The 23,777-nt window shown below is 34.5% G+C and overlaps 1 protein-coding gene across 50 annotated transcripts in view; it reads left to right on the top strand.

Moving 5' to 3' along the window:
* The window catches only part of Zasp52 (Z band alternatively spliced PDZ-motif protein 52), a 452,865-nt gene that overhangs the window by 13,241 nt on the left and 415,847 nt on the right, over window positions 1-23,777 (top strand). For 30 of the 50 annotated variants that reach the window (XM_073989411.1, XM_073989434.1, XM_073989424.1 and 27 more), the window contains exon 1: window positions 16,181-16,543. The exons of 16 other annotated variants lie outside the window; for them this stretch is intronic. The gene's annotated coding sequence lies outside the window, so the exon portion shown is untranslated. Of the gene's footprint in view, window positions 1-16,105; window positions 16,544-23,777 lie in introns of those variants that run through there. 4 more of the 50 variants (XM_073989419.1, XM_073989400.1, XM_073989402.1 and 1 more) reach the window with 4 other exon arrangements.

The raw sequence follows: 23,777 nt of genomic DNA, 5'->3' as shown, positions 1-23,777 counted from the left end.
TATTTTAAGTGCAAGTAAATATATTCAAAATATCGCGAAACTAATACGTATAGCAAAATATTATAGTGGATTTTGAAGGACGAGGTAATAGCTTTATTTGCATCAAAACATAGTATGTTAGCGTTTTGTGGAATTATAGTTAGCTGCATATTTTCTTAGTGTATTTTGTAATGCCAATTCGATCATATACTTCAATTTGACTTAAAATTTAAGTCATGATGCCCACCATTGCCCACCTCGAGTATAATTTTCTAAAGTAGGTCATGGGCTTAAGATCGCTGACTAAAGCTGCCCTAGAATAGGGGTTTTTATGGATATATTAGCGTATAACTCTGCTATCTGACCACGTACATTAACATAACTATCATCAGTGGCAAGATGAAGAAATCTTCTTCCAAATTTGTCTTACGTTGGCGGTTGGTGCCTTTCAGGAAAAAACCTATAGGATCTTTATTAAAAATTTTACCAATTTTCAGACAAAAACGTTGATTTTGTTAATCCGCTAAATTGGTTGGATTTTATGTTGCTTTGGAGTTTGTTTTGTTTCCCCAAGCCTATTTTTGCATCATAATATAATCGGGACATTTGTTCATGTCATTTTGTATCAACAGCATAAAACAATTCTTACCGTATACCCCCTCCAGAGAGGAAAGGATGTTACGCTCGTGGTTTCTTAAAACACTCTTCGCAGCAGCACAAAGCTGTAACCGGCGCATTGACTTAATTATTACACTCTAAATATTTATGGCCACTTTCTACATACAAGTGGATCCACTGTGCATCGAAGCCTTGGCCTGTCATTATTATGACATGGCCTAGCCAACGCAATCGTTGTATCTGGATACGTTTAACTATACTGATGTCGTTGTATAGCAGATACAGCTCGTAGTTCATACGACGTCGATATTCACAGTCAATGCAAAGAAGAATTTTTCTCTCAAACACACAAAGAACTGCCTTATCTGCTTGCGCAAGTACTCAGGCAGTGCGACATGTGCTTGTTAAAATAATGGGATAGTAGGGGGTTTTTAAGTAGTTATAACTACCAAAAGGTACTATAAAACCCATTATGAGGTAATGATTTTTTTGTTGGGACTGAACGGATCAACCCATTTGATTTAAATTTTGTATCTTGTAACATATTGAACAAACTAAGATCAATTTTGAAGATGGGCCATATCAGCCCACTCCCTAAGGTACCCGCCCACAAAACTTTCAAATTTCTAGCTAAAATGGTGTGCAAGTTAAATTTTTACGGAAGTACCCAATTTGGTACAAATTTTGCACATTGTAATCGGTCCACTGCTCCGAGTACCTCAAACACAAAATTTAAACATTATTTCTTCCTGTCCTCTTAGTCCCTATTAAGGTGGTAAAATTTTTTTGGGAGGCATGACCACACTTTCTGAGATAATGGTCTAAAAGCTTCAACAATTCCTGCCGGCAGCAACTAAAATGACCCATGAGCATAAAAACTTAGAATTAAGCATCCGATTTGGACGAAACATTGCAGATCGTAAAATTGCTTCCAAACGTACATCAAATTCCGGGTAACTTATTACATAGCTAACTCACAATAGTTCCAGATGTTTGCTTAAGTTCATGGTACAATAAAAACGGTAACCTTGTGCAATCATATAATTAAAAATTTTTTAAATATGTATATCTTTGACAACATCTCATTGTCAAAAATAACTGTACGTATGTATGTATGTATGTATGTGTACTCCAATGTCAACCACATTTAAAATTTTATTTGAATAACATCTAAGTTCGATTCTGAAAATGCGAAACAAACCTTTTTTCTGACGAATACCAATGCTGTTTGCATCGGGAATAGCTTTGCTTTGTGAAAAATTCATCAACGTATAATGTGTTCATTAATGATGCAGAGTTACAACAATGGTAAGAAGCTGCAATATTATCCATCATTCCCTTGAAATCATTCACTTATTGACTGTTGAAATCCCTTGCAGATCCTCATCGACCCTTGTGAAGATTCCACTAGTATCGGTCGTGCTGGTCCTGCCTGTGTTTAATCCGTCCATATTTTTCCTCTCCGCCGTGTCAAAAAATCTGTGTATCTGATTTTTGTGCACTGGCGCCCGTGGAATTGTCATCAGAAACATTAAGATGCAAACATTAGCTAAAGGTTCCTCAAACGTCAAATTACTAAGTCCAACTGATAAATGCTTCGCTTTTTAATATTATATACTGTTCGTTATACATTTTAATCCCTTCTAAATAAATAAATTATAAAATAAATAAAAGTCTTCGAGGTGAGACATAAGGCAATGCTTTGAACGAAATCTTCAAACATTCTACCAAATTTCTTTTCCCCTTTCAATACAAATCTGAATATATCAGGGCTGCGGGTGGTAAGTTTATTCTTTATTCTACCATGGCTTAAGTTCAGTTTGAGGTCTGTTCGAGAATAGTTTTGAAGATTTCTCCGAAGGTAATCCTTTTTATCCAGATTGAAACAGCCATTATGAGGTTGGAAAATTCCAGGTGAGGTTGATTGTATTCGGTTAGTAGATCAAAATCCCAAAAGGGATTGGAATTCTCAGGCCAAATTTTTTTTAAATAAAATTTTATGACAATATCGGTATATCCCGACATTTGCTACTTTGTGGATTTTACTTAATTATTCACGCAGCAATAGCTGCAATCCGTTTTCGCAGGTTATACGAAAGGCCATGATACCTCATTTGCTACTATGGGAACTTTAGCTATATTTTCCGACCAAAATTACTCTAATTTGCCATTTAAGATTGTTAGTGGGAAAAAAAACTTATCCAAAAATTTTAGACATAGGTCCACATTTTGGTATTAACCCCAGATAAAGCTAGAAGGTTGAAGTGCTCTACGAAAATAATCCTCATTCGATTTGACTGAAGACATGTCATCTCAAAGATAAGCTAAAGCAACAGTGAACAAAGATATAACGCTAACTCCTGATGGCTTACAGGGTCTCTTGCAGAAACTTCATCACGCAATAACGCGGAAGTCCGACTCACGGATCTGTCCTTCGGGGTTCATAAGATACTCACAAAGGCCTTTCCTTCCCAAGAGGAATTTTCCGTGCCCCAGACTTTCACCTCCATTTTGTTGCACAGTGTAACCGAAGCACACTCACTGTATCTGTTACCAGATTTCCCTGCTCGACTCTACAGAAATATGTGCCAAACTCATCAGTTTGTTGTTTTACTCTTTGGTAGAATTTTCGGACTTTATTCTGTACATCTCCATTTCTGTCGTACTCCCGCTTTTACACTTCTCCCTTTTTCTTGCGGAAAAGGCGTTTTTCTTCTCTACTTTTCTCCCGATACCTCTTTCGTGCATTGCTACTGATTGTAGAGTTTCCCTATATGCCGCATTTTTCTCTTAGGTAGCAGCACGGATTTTGTGGCAGTTTGTATGGAGTGGGCAATACTTTGCCATTGTGCTGATATGTTATCGGGAATGTGTCTATGTTGCTATCTGTTGTGTTTGCAGCTTACCGATGTCCAATTTCCGTATTGTCTATGCTCGTACTTTATTTGCTACGTTTAGACGGCTACGTACCTTTGCTGCAACAAGTGATCCGAGTTGATGTTTGCTCATCGGAACGATCATACATCCAACACAGTCGATGAATGTCTTCCATCAATCACAACGTGATCAATTTGGTTTCAGCCTTATTCCGTTGTCAAATATCACATTAATGAGACTGAATTTTCCGACTGTTGGACCAAAGATGTTCTCCTTTCCAATGTTGATGTTAAAATCGCCTAGAATAATTTTAATGTCATGGGCAGGACAATGGTCATATGTTTTTTCTAAGCGCTCGTAAAATATATCCTTGGTCTGCTCCTCTTGTTTTGTTTAGGTGGGCGCATGGGCGCAAATAAGACTGATGTTGAAAAATTTAGCCTTTATGCGAATTATAGCAAGCCATTCATCCACCAGTGTGAAACTGGAGACCTAATGTGAACTTCATAGTAGGCTGCTTTTTCTAGGGGACGGGTACTAACCCGAACCCCAAACCCAAGTTTTAATCGTTCTTATGGGTGAACGCGTCAACCTTTTGCCAGCGAAATTATCCTTTTCAAATTATCGATATGTACATATATTGATTGGCTTTCAGAAAAATATGTGTGACTCCTCCAATTTTAATTTGTTGTGGACAACAGCGAGAACGGAATAGAATGATTTTCGTTTCGATAACGAGTCTATTTAAACGACCGTTTTCCATAATGACATCAGTATCATTCATACGCCATTTGACATTTCAATACGAAATGATGATTGGATGAATACAGTATCGCCATATCGTTACATAATTAGTTTCCCTACATATAGATTTAACTTGGATGAACCATTCAAGTAAATTGTATTTTCAATATTGTCTATATGATTTTTTACAATTTTTGCCTTGGTGTAAGTGTAACTCAAAATGTGTGTTCAATGTGGCTAACCCATAAGGCCGGCCAGGGTCGTTGCTTGTTATCTTTCGTCCCCCAATACTAGATATACACTCTAAATATCCACGTTGGTCCAAACATTACATCAAAATTTTAAAATAGAACTTTATCATTCCACTAATTCAGGCACTCATAAAATGCAGATTAAGCTGAAGAAAGATTTTTATACCGATTCGTGAAATACATTTGATTGAATCAGGAAGCGAGATATTTAATCACTCGGCTAATTAGAACCACGCAGGCAAAGTTTTCGTTTGTAGGTTGCGCACAAATGCACAAAGACATAATAGCTCTTACCACAGTGGTGTATAAAAATATTCTTATTCTATCAATTCAAAAGTTATAAATTTTGACCAGTAAAAATTATTCAATATCGCTGTGCGACAGAAACTTAAATGTTCACTTGTGGTGAATAAAGGGCTTTGGAATTCCCCCAAATATAATCATATTCAAAACATTATAACCTTTCTCGAGTCCTATTTCTTGTTTTATTTATCCTTACAAACTAAACAATCAATGTGGTCCGATAACAATAGTCGAGGTGATGAGGGACTGAATAAAATACATCATCTAGGAACAATATATATGTATATATGTGCTAAAAATCATTAATCAACATTTTTCAATTCTTCATTTTCAATTGACCCAATTTGAGATTTTTTCATAAAAAAATATATAACGAATTTAATACTTTAAGACCTTGAATTGTTAAAAGCAAAAAAAAAAAAAAAACTGAACACATCATAACAACAACAATAAGAAAAAATACACAATTGTTGCTGCTGAGCAAATTAAAATTGCCTATTGATTTTGATGAAAATTATGTTACAACATATTTCGTATATGAAAATTCAATGTTCCTACCATACCTAACAGACAATACGTTTTCATACACACACATTCACGTTTGCGGTATTATGATTTTGAGGAAAATGTGCGGCATGTTCTAACAATAATTCGTCGTTGTAGCCGTTGTAGTTTCTAAGAAGAAAAATAAATACAACAACAACAATATTAGGTTGTTATGTGGGCCAAGGTTGTAATATAATATAGTTCAGTGATGTGAACAAAAATCAAATTAAGTAACATTTTATCTATATGTATGTATGTTCATATATGTATATCTATTGTATTTTACATTTTACAAAATAAACGATTTATGTTCCGAATTGTATGCATGGTGCTTGGTTGTCGGTAGGGGAGAATTAATAATGACAATTTCATTTAAGAAATGCCTTTAGGCCGATTGCGCGCCACGACATTTGACTTTGGAGGCCAGTACAATGTTGCAATTCACCTTGGAGTATATTTTATAATTCTTTTGGATCAAAACATGAAATAGTGTTGATTAATTTTAGTTGCATAAAAGTTATTGTCATTAATTTTTTGTTCTTATAAAAATGTTTCTTGTGAAATATTTCAATTCAAGATTTTATTTAAAAATCTGATATAAAATATGTTAAGAATAAAATGTAAAATTATAATTATTTAATAACCTTTCAAGCTGTAATCCAGCAAACAGTTTGATCCTACTGCTAAAGGGTGCTTTAATTGTCTTCTCATCTACAGTTCAGGTTTCCACATAAACTCCAACTTAACTCCGTTAAGACTTTAATAAATAACTGATGTTGCTTGTATGGAGGTGAGGTAGGGAAGTTTGTAGAGTACCTCAAGGTTGTTCTCAGTACATCGATAGCATTAATTTATTTCAGTTTCCCGTACTATACTGTTTTTGGAGTTAGGAATATCTGTCCTAACAATGAAAACGAGAAGATTTACCATCATAAATAGTTTTATAGTTTTCTTAAGTAGTCTCTAGCATGATTTAAACAGTTTTTCATGAGCTCCAACCAATCGTTGAACCACTTTCTCCGCGTTTTGAATTTGTTTTGAAGAGCTTCTTACATGAACAACTTTCGTTGGATTTGGCTCGCTTTCGAAGACGGTCGATTCCCGTATTGTTTCGGGCTCCTAAGCTAACTAGCTGATGCATTAGCCTTATCACTATGTCGGCTACAGTTTTGAGTAGTGCACCTGGCAAACCATCGGTTAAAGAAACAATTTTCCCGGCCAAAAATCAAAATGTTGTTCTGTCACAGATATTTAATTTCTAAATGGGATTCGATAGTAAACATATTGAAACTAAGGAAACCAAAAAATATGTCAAAATATTGGAAGGTGTGGGCGTGGGGTGTCCCCAAAGACAAACATTTTACCCATTTTTGGGAAATACGTAATTTTGGCATTTGGCCTTTAAAAATCGTTTTAATAAATTACCGTAGCGTTTACCCAACATAAGCAATTTTATTTTTCCTTAGTTACTAAATTTTAAGAAATTTCAAATTTAATGGACTAGAACTTTTGTGCAGCAACATGGAACAATGTTCTGTTTTCACAGAATGATGTCCGAGAGTGTGCTCCTTCAGCCCATATATATATTTTGTACCCGTCCCGTTCGTTTAAAACTTTTTTTTTGAAATTACATGTGTAAAAATGTGTGCTTTTCCATACCATAAATTATAGATTTTTGACACAAATGGACATTTTTCTTTAATATGTGAGTTTTTATAAGAGTTACCACGGTGCTCTTGAAACAATTTTAAATGGAAGGTGCTTACACCTCGGAAATTTTTGCGGATTCTGAAACTACAATGTTTATAGATGAGAACAATCAAAAAACAAAAAAAAAAATCGCCGGAGCGCTTTTTAAATAAATCGCGATTTAAGTTGACATTTTTAGGGGTTGTTTAGGTTTTCGCGATTTTGCTTACCACACACATTTCCTATCAAAATGGGACTAAAACAAATGTTGTAGATATGAAAATTCTCTACAAGATTGATCTTTATGATATTCTCGTCGGTTTTACCGTTTTTGAGATATAGAAGTTCAAATTGGGACAATTCAAATTCAATTCAATTCTGTATCGCCCCCTTATAAAACAATGTCATGACTGCAAATTCCCAACTTAAACTTATATATCTAAAAAATGTTACAACTAAGGATAAGTTACTTAAGCCAGTCTTGTAGAGAATTTTCACAGCTTTAAGATTTTCTCAGGTCACATGTCGATACGACTTACAGTATTCAAGCAAATTCGCGAAACCCTAACAAAAAAACTAAAAATGTAAACTGAGCTTCCTTATCTCAAAAATGGTACAAGCTGGGAACAAATGATAAAGTCAATCCTCTAGAGAATTTTGACAGCTACAACATTTTCTTTAGCTCCATTTCGATTGGACTTGCGGTTTTCAAGCAAAATCGTAAAAACCTATAAAACACCTAAAAATGTGAATTTTGACCGCGATTTATTTAAAAATCCCTACAGCGATTTTTTCTTGTTTTTGGATTTTTCTCATCTATGAACACTGCTGATTCAGAATTCACAAAAACTTTCCCTGTGTAAGCGGTTTTCATCAAAAGTTAGTTAAGGCGCACCCTACATGACAATGTTTTATAAGGGGGCGATACAGTCAATGCATTGTCCCAAGTTGAACTTCTATATCTCAAAAATGGTAAAAACTACGAAAATACCATAAAGGTCGATCTTGTAGAGAATTTTCATAGCTACAATATATGTTTTATTCCTATTTTGATAGGAAATGCGGTTTCTAAGCAAAATCGCGAAAACCTAAACAACCCCTAAACAACCCCTAATGTCAACTTAAATCGCGATTTATTTAAAAAGCGCTCCTGCGATTTTTTTTGTTTTTTGATTGTTCTCATCTATGAACATTGTAGTTTCAGAATCCGCAAAAACTTCCGACGTGTAAGCACCTTCCATTTAAAATTGTTTCAAGAGCACCGTGTTACATGAGTCTTATGACAACCCAAGGAGTATTTTTTTAATTTTGGAAAAATTTAAAATATTTTGATTTTTTTTTTTTGTATTTTTAAGGTATGTTTATTGGTGTTTGGTCTCTTTTAAATGGTTAGAACATATGAAAAACTCAAAAACACTCATATTTTGATGCAAAATGTGTCGATTCGAATTTCATCCTTCAGGATTCATCGGAAAGGCTATTGTGTTACCTGTCGAAAAAAAGAAAAATTATGAAAATATTTTTATCCGTTCAATAAAGATTTTTGACCAGGAAAACACGATTCTGAACCACTGTGCGCCTTACGAGTATTGCTGTATTTATTCGTTGCCTTTGTTAGTATGTCAGTATGGTGTAAATTAACAGTTTGGTAAAATAACCTGAGAACACCATGTGTATTTCTTACCAGATTACCTTGCTCGTATCTACAGGATGATGTGCCTGTTCCGTAGCCATCAGTTTGATGATCCACTCTATGGTACAAGCTGTGGACTTCATTCTGTCTCCGTTATGTATTTTCCGTTTCTCTTCTCTCCTTTTCAATCCACACTCTCTCATGCGCTATGTTTTGCAGAGTAGCCATATACGCGGCCTTTTTATCTTAGGTAACTTTACGATATTCCTGGTCATACCATCGGTTCCTTGCTGGAGGCCTCTGGTATGCATGGGGTAGGCAATACTGCGCTGATATATTATCGGAACGATTAAGCAATTCCGTAAGGTAAGTCCCAGCAAAAATACTCATTACAAAACCCCATACTAACCCATTGTTTTAACAAGGACATGTCGCGCAAAATAAGTAGTTATTTTTTGACCCCTTAAATAAGTAGTTAAATAACTAGTTACTAAATGTCGTGACTACCCATTTAACTACTTCAGTGGCCAAAGAGACCTTTAGTTTTAGATGATAACGGCAAGATTCCACTTTTATTGCTTATTGATATTGAGAGGGAAGATCAATAAATATCCGGAATATTGCTGTGTTGTTGTTCGATGGTTATAGCTGGTATAAAAGAGAGTATGAAAGAAAGTGAGTTGTTAGATGGTTTTTGCCAAACCATCCCGAATTAGTTAATCTGCTTATTAGTTTCCCATTAGATAATTACGTTCTGGCGACCATAAAAGCTTAACGATGTCTCGTATACACGGTGCACCTTAACTAATTTTAAATGGAAGGTGCTTACACCTGGGATGTTTTTGCAGATTCTGAAACTAGAATGCTCAAGATGAGAAATATCAAGAAACAAAAAAAAAAAAAAATCGCCGGAGGGATTTTCAAATAAATCGCGATTTAAGTTCACATTTTTAGGTGTTCTTTAAGTTTTCACGATTTTGCTTGGAAACCGCGAGCCCTATGCAAAGGCGTAAAGAAAATTTTGTAGCAGTGAAAATTCTCCACAAGATTGGCCTTTATAATATATTCGTAGGTTTAACCGTTTTTGAGATATATACACTGACTGTATCGCCTCCTTATAAAACAATGTCATTACTGCAATTTCCCAAATTAAACTTATATATCTTGAAAATGGTAAAACCTAGGAAAAAATAAATCATCCAATCTTGTAGAGAATTTTCAGAGCTTCAACTTTTTCTTTAGTCCCATTTTGATATGACTTGCTGTTTCCAAGCAAAATCTTAAAGACTTAAGATAAAAATTTAAAAATTCAAACTGAACCTCTATATCTCAAAAATGGTAAAACCTACGGAAAAACCTAAAGTTTAGTCTTGTAGAGAATTTTTACAGCCACAATATTTTCTTTAAACTCATTTCGATGAGACTTGCGGTTTCCAAGCAAAATCGTGAAAAACTAATAAAAACCTAAAATTGTGAACTTTGATCGCGATTTATTTAAAAATACCTCCTGCGATTTTTTCTGATTTTTTTATTTTTCTTATCTATGAACATTGCTGTTTCAGAATCAGCGAAATCTTCTCATGTGCAAGCGGTTTGCATCAAAAGTTAGTTAAGGCGTTTTTTGATGCAATCTGATACATAAGCGTAAAAATCATGCTCTGGCAAAATTTCAAGCTCCTACTTACTTAGCTAGCCCATTACAGAACATTTGTTCCATAGACCGAACTAAAAACAGATCTCCAATTCTCTCTGTTCTATGCTTTCTGGAATATCGCGGCTTGTCATCTCTTCATCCATTTGTTTGCGCCATATATTCAATCGCTGCATCTCGATACGTTTAACTATATTAATGTCGTTGTTTAAGTATACTGTTGTCGTATGAACCACGAGCTGTAGTTCATACGACGTCGATATTCACCGTCAACGCAGATTGGACCGTAGATTTTTGAAGATTTTTTTTTCTCAAACACGCCAAGCACTGCCTAATCTGTTTGCGCAAGTACCCAGGTTTCGGAACCATACATCAACACGGGTAGTATCAGTGTTTTGTAAAGCGTTATTTTTGTTTGACGAGTTGTGGCTTTGTTTTTGAAGTGCTTACTTAAGACAAAGTAGCATCTTTTGGCCAAAACAATTCTTCTTTTTATTTCACAACTGATGTCGTTTGTTGTGTTTCAATTTTGTATTTTCGCCGTTTACCGCCAGACCCAATTTAGCAGAATCTCCTTCGACCATCATAAAGGTATCGGTTACTTCTTTTACTGATCCCATGATGTCCCATGATGTCTATATCATCAGCATAAGCAAGTAACATGTGGCTATTGGTGTAGATTGTGCCACCTTTCCTAGCAGGATGTTGAAAAGATCACACATCCTGAAACCTATTTTGGTACAAAACTCTTCGGAGAGGTTCTTTCCTATTTTAACTAAAGATCTTGTGTCAGTTAGAGTCATTTTACAAAGCCGAAAGAGCTTTGCGGGGATACCAAATTCAGACCTGTGTTGGAATACCTTTGAACGTAACTGGCTGTCGAAGGCTGCTTTATAACACTATGCAACACTAAAAATGCAAACAACTTCTAGTGTGCATTTTTTGAAAGTACATATTTAGGCTATAAAAACCCTAGTAGGGGTTTGTCCTGTCAGATCCAGTTCGGATTTTATGGCCTCATCTAAACCGGGCTAAATTTACACTTTTTTACACTGATCAGGCCTTTATCTCAGAAACGAATAGGAATTTGGCCTTGCTGTCTTTAGCAATATTGTAGCCCTAAACTAGTAGAACTTATCTTTTGAAAAACCACATAAGAAAAACTCCATCTAGGGCATCAAAGTCTATAAAACATGGAAAATTTTACGTAATTGCTGAAATTCTGGTCAGCATCGCCTAAACTATTGGGAGTTGAACCAAGTAACCTTTTGCAAAAATCTTCCGAATAAAGTTCTCAACAATTCTTTAGAACATTCTGAAACTCTAAATTGCTTGCTTCACGTTGTTTCAGCGGTATTTTGCATCATATCTTTTACAGCACGTATTTCAAACACAGTTCACACCAACAGTTTATTCTCGCATTTCGGATTTCACTACATTATTGACATTTTTATTAAATCGTCGTTGAAAAATGTGCTGAAAACAACGGCATAGAGACATTTTACAACAATGACCACGGTGCTCTTGAAACAATTTTAAATGGAAGGTGCTTACACCTCGGAAGTTTTTGTGGATTCTGAAACTACAATGTTCATAGATGAGAAAAATCAAAAAACAAAAAAAAATCGCCGGAGCGCTTTTTAAATAAATCGCGATATAAGTTGGTATTTTCAGGGGTTGTTTAGGTTTTCACGATTTTGCTTAGAAACCGCAAGTCGAATTAAAATGGGACTTAAGAAAATGTTGTAGCTATGAAAATTCTCTACAAGATCGACGTTAATGGTATTTTCGTAGTTTTTACCATTTTTGAGATATAGAAGTTCAAATTGGGACAATTCAAATTCAATTAAATTCTGTGTCGCCCCCTTATAAAACAATGTCATGAAGGGTGCGCCTTAACTAACTTTTGATGAAAACCGCTTACACAGTGGAAGTTTTTGTGAATTCTGAAACAGCAATGTTCATAGATGAGAAAAATCCAAAAACAAGAAAAAATCGCTGTAGGGATTTTTAAATAAATCGCGGTCAAAATTCACATTTTTAGGTGTTTTATAGGTTTTCACGATTTTGCTTGGAAACCGCAAGTCCAATCGAAATGGAGCTAAAGAAAATGTTGTGGCTGTGAAAAATCTGAAGAGGATTGTCGTTTATTATTTGTTCCCAGCCTGTATCATTTTTGAGATAAAGAAGCTCGTTTAAATTTTTAGATTTTTTTGTTAGGGTTTCGCGATTTTGCTTGAATACGGTAAGTCTTATCGATATGGGACCTGAGAAAATCTTAAAGCTGTGAAAATTCTCTACAAGACTGGTTTTAGTAACTTATCCTAAGTTGTACCATTTTTTTAGATATATGAGTTTAAGTTGGGAATTTGCAGTCATCACATTGTTTTATAATGGGGCGATACAGAATTGAATTGAATTTGAATTGTCCCAATTTGAACTTCTATATCTCAAAAACGGTAAAACCGACGAGAATACCATAAAGGTCAATCTTGTAGAAAATTTTCATAGCTACAACATTTTTTTAGTCCCATTTTGATAGGACTTGTGGTTTCTAAGCAAAATCGTGAAAACCTAAACAACACCTAAAATGTCAACTTAAATCGCGATTTATTTAAAAAGCGCTCCGGCGATTTTTTTTGTTTTTTGATTTTTCTCATCTATAAACATTGTAGTTTCAGAATCCACAAAAACTTCCGGGATGTAAGCACCTTCCATTTAAAATTGTTTCAAGAGCACCGTGTGACATGTTCTGAAGAGTTGTGTATTACATTCCAGGGAATATTTTTCCAAAAGAAAATATTCAGAAAAAATTAACGGTTTTGGAGATACGGTGCGAAATGTATAAAAATTGTGGAATTTTTGCATATATTTTGAAATTTGAGGCAATAAATGTTGTTTTCCGAGTTCATTATTTCTCCAAATATTTTATTCTTGTCCTTATCTACAAATTTGCTTCAGAGGTCAGACGAAGATTCGCATTGGTTTCAGAGATATAGCCCCGAATTTCTTTAAAAACTCAATATTTAACCATGTATAGATGGGGCCATAAAATCCGAGCTGGATCTGACAAAACAAAACCCAACTAGGGTTTCTTGTCGTTTGGGTCTGTACTTTCAAAAAGTCCTCAGTTCAAGTTGTTTGCACAAGATCACCTTAAAAATGTTGCACAGTGTAATCGACAAAATGGTGGTAGATGTCGATCTGCATCTCTTGGGTCTTCTCCAATATTTGCCGCAGGGTAAATATCTGGTAAATGGTGGACTCGCCAGGTCTAAAGCCACATTGGTATGGTCCAATTATTTCGTTGACCATCGGCTTTAGTCGTTCGCACAATATCCCTGACACTATCTTGTAGGCGATAGGGAGATGACTTATGCCCCTATAGCTGGAGCATTCAGTCTTATCTCCCTTCTTGTGGACGGGGCACAGGATGCTCAGGTTCCAATCGTCGGGTACTCGTTCTTCCTGCCGGATAGAGCTAACTAGCTGATGCATATACCTTATCAGCGTGTCGCCTCCGATTTTAAACAGCTCGGCTGGTAGGCCATCAGCTCCGGCTGCCTTATTATTCTTCAGCCGGTTTATTGCAGTCTTTACCTCATCTTGGCCGGGTGGTATACATTCAATACCATCTTCTGGGATTGGATCTGTGGTATCTTCGTCGACTTCGCTACTATTGGATACCAGCAGATTGGAGAAATGTTCCTTCCATATCCTGAGCACGCTATCTGTATCTGTTACCAGATTACCTTGCTGGTCTCTACAGTTGGATGTGCCTGTACCAAAGCCATCTGTTTGATGTTTCACTCTTTGGTAGAATTTTCGGACTTCATTCTTGCTCCTGTACATCTCGTTTTTTTCACACTCCCGCTTTTCCATTTCTCTCTTTTTCTTGTGTAAAAGAAATTTCTCTTCTCTCCTTTTCTCCCGATATCTCTCTCGTGCGCTACGCGTTGCTACTGATTGTAAAGTAGCTCTATATGCCGCATTTTTCTCCTCGGTAGCAGCACCACACTCCTGGTCATACCATGAATTCCTTTGTGGAGGTCTCTGGAATCCAAGTATGGGATACCAGATGTTTTAGTCTCCGACTAACTACGAATCCGCAACCAAACTCATGCTTTACGTCATGACAGCTATAACACAGTGTGTCACCTTTAGGTGTTGTTGTGACGCATTTTCCAATCCATCGTATTTCCTGTATGGCAGTAATATCAGCCTTGTACTTTTCAAGTACGTCTGCCAATGCGAAGACTGCACCTTCTCTTTAAAGAGTGTGAACATTCCAGGTGCAGATTCGCAGATCATGGTCCTTTAATGTTTGCGGGGTTCGCATAGTAGGCTGTTTTTTTCTAGGGGAGGGTTACTAACCCGAGGCCCAAACCCAAGTTTTTAACGTTCTTATGGGTGAACGCGCGGCACATGTTAGCTCACTACCTTTAACGGATGTTAAAGGCAGTTCCCCAGGTGACACCACGGGGAGGTCAGTAGATAAATCCTGCGCTTTGCCATGTTAAAACAGGTCAGGACCGTTGCTTGGTATCTTCCATCCCCTACGTCACCCTAGAACGGTAGCCTTCGTAATTATAGAAGTAATTAAATAAGTAGTCGTAACTACTTATATAACTACTTCTATAAGTAGTCATAAAACAACTACCTATTTCGCGCGACATGCCCTTGTTAAAATAATGGGTTAGTTGGGGGCTTTCTAATGAGTATTTTTCCTGGGTACAGTTCGTAGCGGAGGGTATAAAAAGTTCGGCCCGGCCAAACTTTACACCGTTCTTACTTGTTAAGATGTCCACATGCTATAAAAGAGAGACCATTATAATGCGGGTGAGGACCGTTCGTTGGTATCTTTAACACCTTGCGTCACCAAACAGTGTACATAATTCATTATTTTTGTTTATTGATTTATTCCAAACAAATGAATTATTCTTTTTTACCAATTTAGTTCCTCTTTACCATCGTAATTATATTTATTATATATGTGTATGGTTAAGGCAATTGAAAAATATCTCCAGAAATATATGATGTTTACATCAACCTTTATGTTTATTAAGCATCTATCGACAAGATTCTCCTGGCATTAATGACCGATCAATTTGTAAATTTATTTAGTACACCACCATTTATTTTTGGTAACAATGAGTATCATGGCTATTGAATGTGCTATTCATTCTGGCTAATGTCGATGATTTGTTTTTTTTTCGGTTTAGCCGGTACTTCTAATTTAGAATAAAAACTTCCTGATTGTTTCCTTTGCTTCTTGTCTTTCAGTCGATAGGCATTGTTGTCTAGACCTCGATTTCGAAATAGTACAGAGAAAGAGTGTGTAAACAAAAACCACACACATTTCCGGATGACATTTTCGAAAATTTAGAAAGAATAAATAAAACACATTTCGTTCAAAAAGTAGAAAACGACAAAAAAACGAATTAAATACGAGTATTGAATAAACAAACAAGTGCAGGGTGAAAATTCTAAATTCTAAAAGTCTATAAAAAATTGTTAAAGAAAATAAAAGAAGGAGAGAAAGTGTAAAAAACAGTGTAAGATAAATAAATAAACAAACTAAAAAGCTCCAAATACAACAAAATACACACACCCCATTCATACTTATGTCTCTCTGTCTGCATGTATGTATGTCTGTATGTGCAATTGGGAAATTTCGAAAATGGCCAAAAGCCAAAAAATCTCAATACCGAAATTCTGTAGTTTTGTGGTCCCGAATTCAAATCAAAATAAAATGTGTTTCGAAAAAAAAAAACGCCAGCAAAAGAAATTCAAATGTTTGTTGGAATTCAATGCAAAATACAGACTACAATAAGGCCGATCGATGCAAAGCTACAGAGAATTGGAAAAATTAGAATATGCCAAAGAACTGTGCGAGAAAACTTTTGCTGCAAACCATTTGGGCTTTCTTTCCTCCTATTCTCAATTTTTCTTGTTGGCGCGCTATAATTTAGGTGTCTGTTGTATATGTGTTGCATGTGTAGGTAGCACTTATTGCTATTTGTGTTTGGGTGTCTGTGTATTTTTCGGAAAATTGTTTTACCCAATTTTCATGAATTTCCTTTAGTTGAGAGAAAATCGTCGCTTAGTTAACGTCGCTTTTGAACAAAAAAATTCAAGAAAGAAAACATCTTTCAAAAAAAACGTACAACCGCAAGAATTTACGAAGAACTCAATAGACTCCTTTTCGTTTCAAATTCGATTTGGAATTTTCGCTGTTTAAAACAAAAAAACGTTAGTAAAGTTTTTTTCTTTTATTTTATATTTAAAAAAAGTGAAGTAAAAACACAATATTAATAAAAATAATAATTTAAGAAAAAATATTTAAAACATAGTTAAGTTTCTTAATTAAAAAAAAAAAAAAAAATAAGAAAATAGTGAGAATATATGAAATGAAAAGAAAATAATTTTAAAAATATATAAAGAACAAAAAATTTAAAAAAAGCTCAACTCGAAAGAGAATTAATTTAAAAAAAATGTTAACCAACATTTATTGAAATTATTCCAAGGAATATTAAAAAAACATATAAAAATTTACAAAATTACTATTAAAAAAATATAGAAAATATATATGAATAAAGAAGGAGAAAATAATAAAATATCTGTGAAGAAAAAATATAGAGAGGAACAAAAATTAAAAAAAAAAAAAATTAAACAATTTCTATTGAATATATCCCAAACAATGTTACAAAATATATAAAGTATATATACAATTAATACAAAATTAAAGAAGAATATAGGAACGCATGAATAAAATAAATAAAAAACTATTAAGGAAAATATATTTATAGTTAGTGTTAATGCCATAAAACAAATACAACAAAATTTATTAAAATAAAACCATCCAGGAACATCAAAAAAAAATAATAAAATAAACATTTAAAAAAATATATTTTTTATTTATGAATTTAAAAAAGTGACCAAAGCATACATGTAAAACATCTATAACTGATTCCTATATATCCTACAGTTCTAATTAAAAAATAACTTTTTTTAATAAAAACTTAAGACAAGTGAAAATTATTTCAACAAATTTTGAAGGTTATATTCTTTTTGTTACGAAACCAAATCATAGTTCAATTTCCAATGAATTGTGTTTTTCTGTTCGTACTTCTTGCGCCAAATAGTGCTACAGAGTTTTTTCCTTTTCTACAATTGTTGTTTTTGCTTGGATGCTTCATAGTGAGAATGTGAATGAATAATCAAATAAAATTAATTTGATCTTTTTTTAAAACACAAAACCACCCACACATCAAACCAATGTGCCAGAGCAGCGCCACTCATTGGCCCACAAAATCTAAATGCCATTTTTTCGGCTACTTTTTTATTCTGACAGGTTCACACTTGTTGTTTGTTTTTGCTGCCCATTCGTTCTTCGTCTTTCTTCTGGAGAAATTTGTTTAGCCTATTGCACAAAAATTCTAAAAAAAAAAACACTAGCATTTTGTAATAGCAAAAATTCTTGACAACCAACAACATCACGACATAACATCAGACACGATCAGTTCTTGCCCATCTTCTCTCATTAATAACAACAACACCTTTTGCCACAAATTACAACAAAAAAATATTAATATAGTTTTCATTTCGAAATAAGACAAGAAAAAACAAACGCTTATAAAAAGTTCTAAATTCTTTTTTTTCTTCTTGTCTAATATACCACCGATCGTACGAAAACATTTCAAGGTGAGTATATTTTTAGAAAATATTTTTGCTCAACATACAAACAGAAACTATCATCAGTCAGTCTATCCTCTGGCGCATTGTATGTATCTCCACTGTTTGATTCACATTATTTGTCGTCGTTGTCGTCACAGTCCCCATGCGGTCGGTGTGAGAGTTGGCCAACACTGTTTGGCTGTTATATTTGCACATGTTCTAATCGCCAATGTGAGCATGTGTTTGTTATTTTTTGTGTACCTTCATTTTAGTTGGAGATAAAGACTCTGAGATTTGCCTAAATTTTTGTTTGTTCCAACATTCCCCCCCATTCAACAGGAACTAAACAACAAAAAAGTGATATTATTTCGCCATACTCACAAGATTTTATCTTGTTCTCTCTTTCTTTTGGCCATTCTCCTTCTACATTATTTTGCATTTTTGTTCAGATATGTACTATAACATCAAAGAGGAGGGCCGGTATTTTTGACCATGTGGTTTTTTGAATTCGTATTTGAAATTCATAACTAAATCATTGTTATTACACAGGTTAATAAGATCACATCTCATAATTGGACTTCAGAATGCCCACATACTTACGTATTTTTCATGCCTACATAGTAGTCGCTTTCGGATCATTTCAACAAACTCATGTGTTATTGACCACTAATTGTTTACCGTTCCCAATATCGATACAAAAGTATTTAAAAAAGTCTCCTCTTTTCTGGTCTAGGCTTGTATTTTTTTTTCATTTCCCTTTTGTGTTATTGGAATCCTATTACAGTTGCATCTGTACAAATTCCCAAATGGTTATTTGTATTCGTCCATACAATACTGACAATCTTCCTCATTATTTCATAACCCAGCAAAAAACCCCTTACAAAACTCCCTACTAAACCATTATTTTAACAAGGGCATGTCCCTCGAAATAAATGGTTGTTTTTTTACTAATAAAATAAGTGGTTAGAACTTTTAACAACTACTTCTTTAACTACTTATTTTAGTGGTTAAAAATAATCACTAATATAATGGGTTAGTAGGGAGTTTAGTATGGGGTATTTTTGCTGGGAAGTTGATTGGAGTGTCACGGTGCGTCTGAACTAACTTTCAATGAAAGGTGCTTACACCTGGTAAGTTTATAAATATATTTTTTAAAATATTTAAAAAAATCGCGATCAAAGTTCACATTTTTTGGTTTTCAGGATTTTGCTTGGAAACGGCAAGTACTATCGAAAAGACATTGAAGAACATTTTGTCTCTACAGCATTTGTTTAGTCTCATTTCGATAGGACTTGCCGTTTCCAAGCAAAATCTTGAAAACCTAAAAAAACTTAAAAATGTGAACTTTGACCACGATTTAATTGCTAGTTCTGAATGACAGCTTTGTTGTTGCTTGCTGGTGTGGCCGTTCATTATTATCATTCATAAAATGTTTTGTGGTTGCTGGATGGTTGGACAGTTATCGATACTTGTGATATATCGAATTTCAAAACTGACAATGTGTACTGCTCTTTATATAAAAATCCCTCCAGCAATTTTTTCTTGTTTTAGGATTTTTCTAATCTATGAACATTGCTGTTTCAGAATCCGCAAAATCTTCCCAGGTGTAAGCGATTTTCATTTAAAGTTAGTTCAGGCGCACCGTGCATGACATTATTTTATAAGAAGGCGATACAGTCAGTGCATTGTCCCAATTTGAACTTCTACTCGTATATCTCAAAAATGGTAAATCCTACGAAAATATCGTAAAGGTCAATTTTGTTGAGAATTTTCACTGCTACATCATTTCCTTTAGTCCCATTTTCATGGGACTTGCGTTTACCAAGAAAAATCGTAAAAACCTAAAAAACTCTAAAAATGTGAACTAAGACCGCGATTTATTTAAAAAGTGATCCGTCCATTTTTTTTGTTTTTACAGTGTTTTATTTAACTTGCTTTGTTGCATGTCTGTTTAGTTCAAATCTAGTAGCTAATTTTTAACAGAGTTGCAGTTGACCAATCAAACTAAAACCTTGCACACTTTTCAGATTTTGATGACAATACATGAACATGAAACCAAAACCAATATGTGTTTATTTTTTTCTATAGACCCCATATAACAGTACCACCCGATTTCAGGTATTTTGAGGATTTTATCTTCATTCTTAGCCCTAGTTTGCTGTAACTTGGCATTTGGAGTTCTAAATGGTACATACACTTTCTATAGCCCCTAACGATAACGATACTACCCGATTTCAGGCATTTTAATGTTTTTATCTACATTTTCGGCCAACATTGCCTGTAAAATAAGCTACAGTGTTTTATTTATAAGATATGAAATCATTTTTCGCTTAGCATCAAGTAGTATCATTCTTCATGATGGAATCTCTCAAATCGTTTTCTTTGAGACATTCCATCATGTAGAAGAATGTACTACTTGATGCTAAGCGAAAAATTATTTTCTATATTTTAGTGCATTTATAAATAAAACACTGTAGCTTAATTTTTTTAATTAGTTTTTATTTGATTTTTCTCATCTATAAACATTATAGTTTCAGAATCCGCAAAAACTTCCCAAGTGTAAGCACCTTTCATTTCAGTCGCATCGTGGTGTGTTTTGATTTTTCAAAGTGGACTTAAATGCTGTGGCTTACATAGAGACTATTTATCGATATGATAAATTGAGGAATATAATCACTTGCTGTCTGAACTAGTGACAGACATCATGACAATCTCAAATGAAATAAACTAAGGGGAAGATGTTTGTCGTTTCTTGGGCCGCCCTAGCGTGTTTAGCTTGAAATCAGAAGTTCACATGTTCAATACCAGCTGCGCAAAAAATAAAAATGTGAACTATATTGAAGTTTAAAATAGATTTATCTCAACAATTCTAACTACGGATGGTACATGTCCGTCTACGTTTTGTTGTCGTCACAATATAACCGTATAGGCCCCGATTTCAGATATTTTTACGTTTTAGCTATATTATCAAAGAGAATGCGCTATAATTTGGCATTTAGGGTGGCACAGAAACGTTTCTACAAAAATTATGGATATAGGTCCATGTTTTGGAATAGCACCCATACAACGGTACTACCCGACTTCAGATATTTTTACGTTTTTAGTTAAATTTTCAGACAGAATTAGTTATAGTGGTCAGAAAACTACTCCACTAAAACTTTTGGTTTTGTTTTGGAATTGTCCCCACAAACCAGTACCATCCGATGTCAGTAATGTAGTAGATTTTATTTATATTATCTGTCTGAGTTTGCTGTAATTTGGAATTTAGGGTTCAAGGTAGTTAACAAAATTTCTTCACCAAAAGATGTGTACATAGGTCCACGTTTTGGTATAGTCCCCATATATCAGCACAGTTTTGACGTTTTTATCTACATTTGCTGGTCCAATTAGCTAACAGTGACACAGAAACATCTGTACCAAAAATTATGGAGACATTTTGGTATAGCCATCCATATAACTGTACCGGCATATTTCAGGTATTTTAACGTTTTTATATACATTTACTTACCGCTATATAATAAAGCTATAATTTGGAATTTGGGTTTCCACTAATAATTTGAAATTTACATTTTCAGACCGAGTCAGTTATAATTAGACATTTAGTTTTCCCAGTTATAAAGAAACATATCTACCAAAAATTATCGATACGTTTTGATATAACCCTCTTATGACGGCATCACTCAATTTAGGGTTTTTTTACGCTTCTAACTACATTTTCAAATGAAATACTTGTAGGTTTGCATTTAGGGATTCTAGCGGTCAAAAAACTTCTCCACCAAAAATTGTGGAAATTTTTTTACGTTTTGGAATATCCCACATATAACGGTGCAACCCGATTTTGGTTTTAGGTACATTTTCAGACCGAATTTGCTTAATTGGGCATTTCAGTTTCGAACGTAGCAAAAATTCGAATCCGTTAGTCATTATGTAACCCATTACAAAGTAATGTTAACTACTTTTATTACACCCTACTAAGTTATGAGTACGGTGGCACACGGCATGTGTGTCCTACTACATATCCGAAGGTTGTAGGTTCAACGCTTACCGTCGACACGCGTTTTTTTTGTTAACAAAATAAAAAATTGATGGCGCACATGTGTGCGTTTAAACCCCCTTTAATGTTCGTACACGTGGCACAGTGTGTAGCGTGTTCCGCTACAAATCAGAAGTTTTCGGGATCAAATCCAGCAGAGAGCAAAATAAAATAAAAATACGAAGTGTGTTGAAATTAACAACGACTATGTCTACCAAAAAGTACTATAAAAACCCATTATTTAGTAAGGATTTTTTTTGCTGGGAAGTGGTCCAACATTTTGAACAGTTCTTAAACTTTGAAAATTTTTAACTATTTTGACTGAGGATATTCCTTATGTATAATTTTACAATGTGCAAGGTTTCGACCAAATTCGATTCTCAATTCGTAAGTTGCATACTCATCAGCATTTGTAGTTGGTGTCCGCTGGGTGTTTTGGAGCTTTTGGGCCATTATCACAAAAAGTGCCCTCGAAAATATTTGTCGTCGTAACGTGGGCTGCGAGGATCACCTGCTTTAAAAAAAATCAAAATAATGCGAGGGATGCCCTTTAACTGTAGTTTTGAAACTTTGTGGGGGAAGTGGTTGAAAGAGTTACTCTCTTCCAGAGTTATCGGAACATGGTCCATCTCCGAACTAAGTTAGGATAAAATATTACAAAGGAAGGACTCACTAGTTCAGCAGCTATTCTACCTTGGTTTTTTATCATTAATAGGTGTGTACGATAACTTTCCCAGCAATAATTACTCAGTCAGTTCCAGCAAGCTGTCTCAGTGAATTTCACTCTCTCACACAAGAAAAATTGCAGAAAATTATCGAACAACATTTTGCAAAAACTTTCAAGAATGTCAGCTGTTTCTGAAAATGTATGAAATTTGTTTTTGTTTCTTTTGATATTTTAAAACGAACGGAACAAAAACATAAGTTTTAAAATAGCAGTTTACTTTTTTAATGCTTTAGTCCTATCCACAACGCTTTAACATCTAAAAAAATGTGCAATTGTGAAATTTTCTTGGTCAACAATGTTAACATTTTGAGTTGTTTACAATGAACAGGTGATTAAAAGTCAGCTGATAAGACTTGCAAATTTTTGCGGGACAAATTTTCCCAGCAAAAATTTGCAAGTTCTCAGTCACAAAACTCTCCAAAAATCTCTACAAACTCGCTCTCTTTTGCTCGCTATACTACTTTTAGAATTTTTGTTGTTGAAAAATATTGCATAGTGTTGTTTTAAATGGCTACCTGCGAAACCCTTTTTGGAGAAGCGTTTTGCGGTGCCAACGATAGCTCGAAAACGGATGGGGCTATCTTCGTTTATTTTTGTGGGCGTTGTAAGAACCTAATAATCCTATCTTTAAGCGAAACAGAGTTTAAAAAATCTTTTTTTAATAAATTGTGAACTGTAAAAATCAAAATTTCGATTTTAAAGAAAAAATTACCGTTTATTGTTAAAAAAATGGAAAATCGGTTAATTCGTTTTCGAGCTATCGTTGGCACCGACTTCAAAAATGTAATTTCGAGAAACACGCGTTTAAAGTTTCCTTGTCGAAGGTCACACTAGAGTGGTTTCATTGAAACTTTTAGGTATTTATAGATCGAGTTGCCCACTGCAGCAACTTCATCACTCTACTGTGGAACTCGACCTAGGAACCCTGTTTTCATGAAATTATTTCAATGAAACACTCTAGTGTGACCAAGAACCTTCCAATGCTCATATCTTAGCCAATTTTGCTACGATCAACTTGAAATTTTTTGCGGCATACTATTTACTACTTG

Source organism: Musca autumnalis, unplaced genomic scaffold (assembly GCF_047663935.1).
Source record: "Musca autumnalis isolate F117 unplaced genomic scaffold, ASM4766393v1 scaffold_5, whole genome shotgun sequence".
Taxonomy (NCBI): Eukaryota; Metazoa; Arthropoda; class Insecta; order Diptera; family Muscidae; genus Musca; species Musca autumnalis.
Note: the sequence above shows the minus strand (reverse complement) of the source record. Positions and strands in the feature narration are given on the sequence as shown.